This window comes from Nicotiana tabacum, chromosome 4, assembly GCF_000715075.1.
Source record: "Nicotiana tabacum cultivar K326 chromosome 4, ASM71507v2, whole genome shotgun sequence".
In the NCBI taxonomy this organism is placed as follows: Eukaryota; Viridiplantae; Streptophyta; class Magnoliopsida; order Solanales; family Solanaceae; genus Nicotiana; species Nicotiana tabacum.
Window position 1 is genome coordinate 29068879 of NC_134083.1, and position 8866 is coordinate 29077744.

Below are 8866 nucleotides of genomic sequence, written 5' to 3' on the forward strand. Positions count from 1 at the left end.
AAGGAAAGAAAAATACAAGTATGAAAATTGACAAAGAGAAAATGAACTTACCCGATTCAGGGCCTATTGAGCTTCATTGAAAAGACAAGAAACTCCCACCTCGCCCAAGCTCTTCTTCGGAGCCTCCGAGTCACCAAGACCGGCAACATCTTCTACCCCGACAAAATAACCACGGAAAGGGTCTTCCTCTTCATGGGCTCTTTCTCCATGATAGGCCTCCACGGCCTGAGCGTCGCATATCATCGACTGGGAAAATGAAGGAAACGAGGAATCCCCAATCTCTATTTCCCCGAGTAGGTCTTTTGGGGCGCCGCCTCCGTCTTGGGAAACCTCAAGTCCAGTTTCTGCACCTGTTTTCACCGCCTCTTTGACGATCTCTTCTCCCCGAGGTAAAACGTCTTTGGTTCCCTTCGGCTCGAGAACTTGGGTCAGAGACTCCCCCTCGACCTCATCGAGCCTAGACAGAGTAGTATCAACTCCCACCAATTCCAAAGCTTTCTGAATATCGATGCCAGTTCGTGCACGGGCCACCAGCCTTGAACCACCTTCTTCTTCTTCTTCTTCTTCTTCTTCTTCTTCTTCTTCTTATTCATCCCTTAGTTTTTGGACTGACTCCATATTCAGTGGGATTGTGTTCCTCTTGGGTTTATGGGCCGCTCTCTTCTTGGATTTTTGACCCTCGGGGTTCGAGGCCCTTTTTCTCTTAATCTCTGGTTTCGAGATAGGCGGTAAAGCCTCTTCATCTCCGGGCAAGGGTCTCATAGCCACATCCTTTCCGAGACCTACAAAAGAAGAAAGTAAATAAACGCATACTTGAGAAAAAATGCTTGAACAATAGGCAAAATCGGTAAAATCGAGAAGAAGGATTACCATGAGTACGAGCCTCCCACCGACCCTTTCACAAATTGCGCCACGTGCACTCGACGTATGTTGACGTCGAAACCAGGCTCCTGACCCAGTTCTCGAGGTGGGGAACCGCACCCGGCATCCAAGCAACAGTTGCATCAAGAAAAACACTGATAAGAAAAGATGAAGAAGTAAAAACAACAAAAACTAAAAACGAGATCATACTTACGTTTCATATTCCATTTCTCGAGAAATGGCATACTCTCACCCGGGATTAGGTCCGAGGTCTTCACTCGAAAGAACCGGCCCATCCAACCCCGATATTTGTCTTCATCTATGCTCGAGGTAAATGCCTTGGTGGCCCGGCACTGAAGCTTTATCAGCCCACCTCGGTAAAGTCGGGGGCTATATAATCTTACGAGGTGGTCGAGGGTAAAGGGAAGCCCGTCGATTTTGCTTACAAAAAAACGAAGCAATATCACAATCCTCCAAAAATAAGGGTAAATTTGACCGATGTTCACCTGGTATTTCTTGCAAAAATCGACGATGACCGAATCGAGGGGACCCAGAGTGAAAGGAAAAGTGTAAACACTCAGATACCCTTCCACGTGGGTAGTGATCGCCTCCTCCGGTGCCCGTATCACAACCTCTTTATTTTCCCAATTATAGTCCTTTTTCACCAGATCGAGAAGACTTTTTGGTATCGAGCATATATATCCCGATACCGGCTCGCATCGACCAGCAACCGAGGAGGGTCTCTCTACTTAAAAATCGGAATCAATAACACACACCCCTGGGAACAAGTTCTTCAAGGCGTGGCTCCACCACTGTTTTTTCGACGGCCGGCCGAGATGAGGAAGCAGCCTCTTTTTGCGTAATAGTTTTAGATATTTTTGCCATCTAAATATTTGTGAACAAAGAAGGGAGATTGAAGTATTTGGTGTTTTGAGAAGAACAAGCAAAGAAATTCCAAAACCTGGAAATAAGGAGCTTTGGGAAAGGCGAAGAACTGTGAAGATTGAAATGAAAAAGATTTGAAGGTAAAAGTTTGAAATAATGAAGAAGGGGGCTATTTATAGATTTCACAGTAACGGTTCAAAATTGGCAGTAGCCGACCATCGACTGACACGCATTTAATACCTTGATAACTAGACCGACGGGACGTTTGTCACATACGTCGCAATCGGGCTCGTCACAGACGTCAGTATTCATCTAGTCGGAGGTTGAATAATTATATCGTTTCTCGCCACCTTCTTTCCGAGAAACGATGAGACTATCTGTATACTGTCAAAACCGAGTTTGCCCTTCGTGTGACTAATCAAGATTGGAGCATGATGGACCGAGGTTCGTCATTATAATATCGAGTTGTGATGTGAAGTTGGAAGGTCGAGCTCGAGACCCAGAGACTGATCGAGACCAAGATCGAGTCAAGGTTGAGCTCGAGACCCAGAGGCCAATCAATACCGAGATCAAGTCAAGATCGAGCTTGAAACCCAGAGGCCGATCAATACCGAGATCAAGTCAAGATCGAGCTTGAGACCCAGAAACCGATCAATACCGAGATTGGCCAAGATCGAAACCGAGCCAAGGAACAAAGAGCCGTTATAACCGTATTTGGGGAGAGAATCTTGACAGAAATCACGGCTTGAATCAAGGAAAAGCTTATTAATTTATCCATCATGAGATCCCCACTATGTATTTTTAATTATATCCAAAGTAGGTTCCCCACTATATTAAGAGTGGGTATCATATGTACAAAAGGGATTTTGATTCATTCACACATTCACATCTATTGAGATTTACATAACATCTAGCAACTATTATCCTTTTTGGGCTTTGATATTAATTCATTCTATTCTCTTGTCGATCACTCTCTATTCAATTTGGGTTTGTACTCATTCTTTTTACAGTTAATATTCGATATATCTTTACTTATTTTTTTAATTTGTATCAAGTTATATTATGTATCCTTAGAACTACGTATAAATTCAACTCTATCCATTTTTCGGGTAAACAAATTCAAATGTTTCTTGCCTATGCATACAAGCATGGAAAAAAGAAGCAGTGTCTGCCACTTTGTTAAGTTATGACTTTTTTTTCAATTATACTTTGGAAATAATGATTACATTTCAAACTACATTCTTAAAAGAGAGAAGCTATGGAATTCATCCGTAAAAAGGTCCATAATTCAGTTTCTTAAAAAAAAGAAAAGAGGAAAGAATAAATGCAATTTAAAAACGCAATTGAGAGATGCGATTTGTAAAACGCATTCGGCACATGCGATTATCAAACGCTTTGTCCATCAGTTGCGTTTTAAACGCGCATTCCTCAATTACAATTTATAAACGACTTACGATTTATAACATTCTTCAAATGCAAACTAGAGATATAGTTGCTAATACAAACACAATTTTCCCTCCTTCGTTTTGGCTAACAATTTTCGCCTCCACGATCAGAAGAACCCTTCAATGTACTCCGCCAATTTTGGTGATAATTAAGTAATGTAAGCTTAAAGATAATCTACATTCAACTCCATTTCCTTCAGAGTTTCAAGGTATTAATCACCATTACTCTCAAAATATTCTGATTTTACGTAATTCTTTAAACAACTCACGTATTATTTTGAGTTATGAGTACGATATCTAATAATTTTTGGCTAGTAGTATAACCAAAATTGAAAATTTTAAAAAGATAATCAGAAGTGAACAAAATTGAAAATTATAAGAAGAAAACAATGGTGAAACCAGAGATATTAGCAAATGAGACAAAATCCTTACGAAAGAAGTAATAAAGAAGATATGAAGATTTATCTAAGAGGGAAAGGAATCCTACATTGAGAAAGAGACACGTGGGCAAAATATTCAATCACTGATAATGTAAAATCAAGTTTATAGTACAACACATATTACATTGTGTACAATCTTATATTACAATGTTCGTCCCCCATTCTGTCTTACAAATAGTAAAAACTTCTTAATTGTAATGAATCAATAAAAGAAGAAGAAGAAGAGTATTGCTGAGAAAAGTAGGGAGAGAGAATTTTTATTGATTTGGAATGAATTACAATGGAATAGAACCCCTCTATTTATAGGAAAAGAGTGACTTAGTCATCAAGTAACAAATCCTAAAATCTCTCTAAAAGTAGACATTCACCATAAATAAAATATTATTTATAACACTCCCCCTTGAATATTTATTCAATAGATAATGTACCTCGTTAAAACCTTAACTAAAATAAAACCCAGTGAAAAAAAGCGTACACATATCTAACAATACGTCTTTTGGTTGCCTCGTTAAAAACCTTGCAAGAAAAAATCAGTGGGTTAAAACCTTGTAAGGGAAAAAGCGTACAACGCGTATTAACTCTCCCTGATGAGATTATCAATTCACATCTTTGAGCCTTCACATTTCAATCTTGTGTACCATCTTAAAAAAATCATTGGTAGAGATTTGATAAACAAACCAATCATATTAACTCCGATGAATATGTTGCACCTTGAAAATCCTCGCTATCACGTTATCATGCTTATAGTTATAGCAAGATACAAATGTGCACAAATTACACTTATGATGTAGTACTTCATGACCAAGAATTCTATATGCTTTAAGCAATTTAAATTCTCCAGAGATTGTCATATAAGCTAAGTCACATAAGCCATACAAATCGACTTTAGATGCATATCAAGTTTTAATGTCATGTTAGATATATAAGATAAATAAAAGTGATTGCGCACACCATTACTTTATACTTTTAAGTGTTTGAACTACATGTCCAAAACTACATGTCGTTCATTTGAAACCAATTCTATTCGAATTGTGTCTCTTCCATTTGACCAATATTTTTGTGTCTGTATTCGACAAACTTAAGATCCTCATCTATACTTAGCGCTATGATAGATGTCGTCGACGAACATTTTATATCGGTTTCAATATTTTTTTTCCATAAAGACATAACATAGAGATCTCTTCATTTATATTTTCAGGTACCTGAACCTCTCTTGAGAATTTATGAAGTATTATGTCATGTGATCTTCTAAATCACTTGCCTCCTTATTATGATCATTTGCTCATCTTCTCTATCAAGAAGTTTATTTCAAACCGATTTGTCTATTCGCTTTAAGCGTACCATAGACTTTGTCCTTCTATGACTTATTAATTGGAGCATTTGTAATGAGAATATAGTTACTTTCTTTGGGTCAGCAAATGTGTCTGGCATGCTTTGCAATATATTCCAATGAATTATCTTTTTATGAACTTCAAGTTCATATTATCTTATTTGAGGATCTAGATACACATTTGATAATTCATTCCACGTTACTTTTTCTCATTTGTTTATCTTGTCTCCCCCTCGTATTAGAAAAACTAACTTGCTTCCACAACTTTGGATCCACCTTTGTGCGTTATGGTGTTAATCAAAAGATACATTGTACGTCAATAATAATAAGATGGAATTATTTGGTTCATGAGCCTGAACCACTTGTGAGGGAAGAATGTAATATACTTTCGTAAATAACGTATATCAACTGATATAGATAATTTGTTCTCATAAACAATAGTTTAGCTATTAAGTGGAGGCACCCAGTAAATTATTTTGCTAAACCAACTGTGATGTAAACCAACTTATCAAGATGAACTGTCTTGAATACGAAATCTGGAAATTATGCTCCAAATTAAATTATTGAGCAGTTACCTCGCAAACACCAGGTTGCAGGTTAATAATAATCGCACATATAATCATCTCATAAATGCATCTTATGTGGTATACATGGCAGGTGAATGAGCCTATATTCACCTTTGATAAATTCCAAAATTCAAGGGATTCAATCCCAATTTTAGTTGGTATAATAATCGCGAGAACAAGCAAAACAAGAGAATTCATAAAGAATCTTCTTCAACACTTACCCATGTTAATTCTTATTTATTTTACGCATCTAAATCAAGATTGCTCAATAGGCCATGATTGATAAAATTGTCTGTATTAGTAAACTTCAAGTTTGCATCATGACATGCACAATTGTTAATTAAACTTTTAGTTTACTGCGACATGAGTTTTATATCAATAAACATCCAGTTTACTATGTCATATAATTTCGCCATATTTTTTATTTGTGTAGTACAAATCAGGCAATAAAGCGGGTAATATATATATATATATATATTACCCCACTACAGTTGTAGTAATATAAAGATATTAAATCTTCATTATTTATAATCTCAATATAACCATCCGCTTTCGAGAATACTTTAGAAACTCAATAAGTTTCTTTGAGACTTACTACGACACAAAATAGTATAATTGGCTCTTCCAGAGCTCTCAATTAATTTTGTACTACCACATATTCATCAACATCTATATGGTGAATAAACTTTTAAGGAGAAACTTATACAATTATGGTCGTGGTCAAAATTATATGCAAGATCTGTTTCTTGCATTACTGTTGTCTTTTAATAATTATATTGCTAAAATATTTTGGCTCTACAATAGGTACGTGACCGATGACCATTCATGCCATAATAATAAAACTATTTTCTTAGTTCATCTCAAACCTCTTTCTAGAGGTTAGTGTGGTATATCCACTACCACTAGCACGTTCATATTCTTCCAAGAATGAATATGTATTCATACATCAGATGTTGTCACATTCACATCATGAATGGACCATAATTATCTATATGTGCTTTACTAAATCTCATGTCAAATCGATGACAAATATTACTTTCATAGAGTGAATGGTTATTTTGAGAATTTTTAATATTCTCATTATCACAATAATGACGATTATAATTTCGTCTATTGCCATGTCCACATCCATTGATATCTTTATGGTAATAATTTTGTCTTCTTTTAGACTTATCACATACTGCTATTATATTCTCTTAATGGAATGATAAAGAAGCAAATTTAATGGGACAAGTTTCCACTTCTTGTGCTCATAATCATATTTGATTTGATCATGGCATAGAAATTTTACCACTTCGGGTGGTTATAATTTCTTATAAACTCCAATAGAGTTATAATCAAATTTGTTGTCTTTGTTTGTATTAAAAATCAAATTATAGAATTTCAAGAATTTAAAAGAGAAAAAAAAAAAAGTAAAATACTTACCTTAAATCCAGAATTTAATCTCGTTTCCAAACTCAGTGCAATTAGCACAAAAGCAACTGATCAAACATATCTCACCCGTCGAATTTGAAAAATCTTGATTTGTCAATTCGTTACTATCATCCATGGGGAATGAATTTTCACGACAGGATGAGTCAAATACATCTAATTTTTTAATTAGTCTCTCAATCCAACGGCTTAGCTTCAAAATCCAAAACACAATGGTTCATCATTTTAGTCTCTACTCAATTGATTAGAGTCTCATGTTGATAACGTGTAATGAAACAATAAAAGAAGAAGAAGAAGAAGAGTATTGCAGAGAAAAGTAGGGAGATGGAATTCTTATTGATTTGGGATGAATTACAATGAAATAGAACCCCTCTATTTATAGGGAAAGGGTGACTTAGCCACCAAGTAACAAACCCTTAAATATCTCTAAAAGTACACATTCACCATAAATAAAATACTATTTTTAACATTAATTGATATTTGTCATCTTCTCCTTCATCCTCCATAACCGATGGCCCATTAGAAGGAAAACAATGAATTTATTCGGGGCTTCCATAGAATTTCTTTAGCCTTTGGCTCTTTTGTTAACTGATCTTGCACATGCATGTGCTCATTCATTATTTTGTGTCAATTTTGCAACTGCTTATTATGGGTGTACATAGGTCGGATTGGTTCGGATTTAATTACCAAACCAAATTAATTGTGTCGAATTATTAAATCTAAAGATCAAACCAAACCAATAAAAGTCAGGTTTTTTAATCTCGGGTTTTTCGGATTTTCAGATTTTTCGGAATTTTCTTCGTAAAGTCTTCATAGCACAAAACATAAAATTTGAGCTTAAAATATTTCTTTAATTCTAGTAAGACATAACTATATAAGATGTTTCTCAAGAAAATAACATAAAATATGAGATGGGCCATGATATTGTACTAAAATATTCAACGATAAAAATAAGAAAATCGTATAAAATAAATATCATTAATAAATTATATTAAAAATGAACCTAATCTAAAATTAATAAGTTTCTAAAACAAGTGCTATTAATTACATGACTAACATTTTAAAAAAGTACGTATTTTATATAAACCATAGGAAAACTAAAAAAAGGTATCCAACACTATTGTCATTCCTAGTGTTGAATCGAATGTCTTTTGTTAGCATTAGTGTTGATTTGATTTTGGTTTGGATTTTATTTGGGTTACTTACATTTATAGGCTGTAAAACTTATTGGAGCATTCAAAAAAATGGGATTTTTTTCTTCCTATACAATATTTGAAACTTATTTACTAAAATTATCCTAATTTTATATATTACCCGTGTCACGACCCAATTTCACCTATAGGTCGTGATGGCGCCCAACACTACAGCTAGGCAAACCAACTAATAAGTCAAACGTATATTGGTTAAATTTTTATTCCAAGAAAATAATTAAATACCAATTTCTACCAATATATGTGTGTCAAGACCCGGTGTCACAAGTGCATGAGCATCTAGTAGATTATACAAAACTCCAAATACTGTCTGAAATAAAATAAACAGAATATAAATATTAGAAGAGACACTGGTAGCTGCAGAACGGCTCAGAAAGGCAGCTCACCACTATGCCTCGGGATGACATGGGTATGTGATGATAGGTCCTCCACTAGTACCTGTCTCAGATCCTGCATAAAAAGTGCAGCAAGTGTAGTATGAGTACGTAAACAACGTGTACCCAGTAAGTATCAAGCTAATCTCGAAGTGGTAGAGACGAGATGGCCGACCTTGACACTCACTATGGGTCAATAATAATTGAAATAAAACTAGGATATTTAAATCAGCATAATTTACAGAATTTACAATAATTTATTTAATCAGCGGAAATAATCAAATTCCTTCAAATGTAACAATTCTCAATATATTAATTAAATT